Here is a 1,840-nt window from a genome sequence, read left to right on the forward strand (position 1 = left end):
CAAACAGAGGACTTATCTCCGGAATATGTAAAGAACTCAAGATACTAGACATCAAAACACCAAATGTGATCCAATTAAAAATTGGGTTATAGACAAAACAGAGAATTCCCAACTGAAGACTCTCAAAAGGCAAAAAAAAAAAAAAAAAAAAAAAAAAAACTTAAGGATTTACTCAACATCCTTAACCATCAGGGAAATCTAAATCAAAATGATTCTGAGATTTCACCTTACACCTGTCAGAATAGCTAAGATCAAAACCAGCAATAATAGCTTATGGTGGAGAAGATATAGAGTAAGGGGAACATTGTCTCATTGCCTGTGGGAGTGCAAACTTGTACAGCCACTTTGGAAATCATTATGACAGTTTCTAAGAAAACTGTGAAACAATCTACCTCAAGGTCCAGCAATACCATTCTTAGTCCTGCAAACAAAGGATGCACACTTCTACCACTAGGACATTTGTTCAACTACATTCATAGCAGAATTATTTGTAATAGCCAGAACCTGGAAACAACCTAGATGCCCCATAACTGAAGAATGGATAAAGAATATGTGATACACTTACAGAATGAAGTACTACTCTACTCAGTGATAAAAACAATGGCATCTTGAAATTTGCTTGCAAATGGATGGAACTAGAAAAAAAAAAAGAATACTGTGTGAGGTAACCCAGACCCAGAAAGAAAGACATGGTATGTACTCACTCATAAGTGGATTTTAAAGCAAAGTGTAACCAGCCTACAGTCCATGACCCCAGAGACAACAAGAACCCATAGAAAAACATACATGAAACCCCTGGGAATGGGAAATAGACAAGATCTCTTGAAAAATTTGGGAGAGTGGGGGAAGCATGGAGAAGAAGGGCAGAAAGGGAGGGGGATGGGAGAAAGGAAAAATGGAGAACATAAGAAAAAGGGTAGCTCAGATGAGGGATGGGCAGGGAGAGAGAAAGCAAGGAAAGAGATAACTTGATTGATTAAGTCATTATGGGACTAGCAAGAAACCTGACACTACAGAATTCCCAGGCATCCACAAGGATGTCCCCAGTTAAGGCCCTAAGCGATAGTGGAGAGGGTACCTGAAATGGCTTTTTCCTGTAATCTGATTAATGACTGTCTTAATTGTCATCATACAAACTTCATCCAGCCCCTAATGTAATTAGGTGCAGAAATCCACAGCTAGCATGGGGCCAAGCTCCCAGAGTCCAGTTGAAGATAGGGAGGAGACAAGGGGACAAGACCATGATGGGGATTCCCACAGAAACAGCTGGCCTAAGCTAGTGGGAGCTCACTGACTCTGGACTGATAGTGGAGGTAATCTGCATAGGCCCAAACTAGGCCCTCATTCAGAAGTGACATTCATGGATAACAGTTATGTGGCTGTGGCAGTATGTGGTGCCACTTGCACTGGGACCAATATTTATCCCTAGTGCTTGACCTGACTTTCCAGATCCCATCTTTTTTGGAGGGACAATTTGCTCAGCCCAGATATAAGGCAGAAGGCCTTGATCCTGAATCGAAGTGATGTGACAGACTTTGTTGACTCCCCATTGAAAGCTTTACTCTCTCTGAGGAGTTAATGGGGGTGCGTTGTTAGGGGAGAAGTGAGGGGAAATGGGAAAAGGGGAGAAGTGGAAATTGGAATATATATATATATATATATAAAATGAGAAAAGATTGTCTTAAAAAAATAAAAATTTAAGAGTTCAAAAAAGAATATTGCTAAGTGAAAATTAATATTTATGTTTAGAAAATGGTTTAAAACAGTATATTCTCAGTGCATCCAGATACGGTATCTGTTTCATTATAGATCCAGAGTTGATTTTGGTGCTACATGGTAT

This window comes from Alexandromys fortis, unplaced genomic scaffold, assembly GCF_014885135.2.
Source record: "Alexandromys fortis isolate MF-2015 unplaced genomic scaffold, M_Fortis_MF-2015_v1.1 scaffold_109, whole genome shotgun sequence".
In the NCBI taxonomy this organism is placed as follows: Eukaryota; Metazoa; Chordata; class Mammalia; order Rodentia; family Cricetidae; genus Alexandromys; species Alexandromys fortis.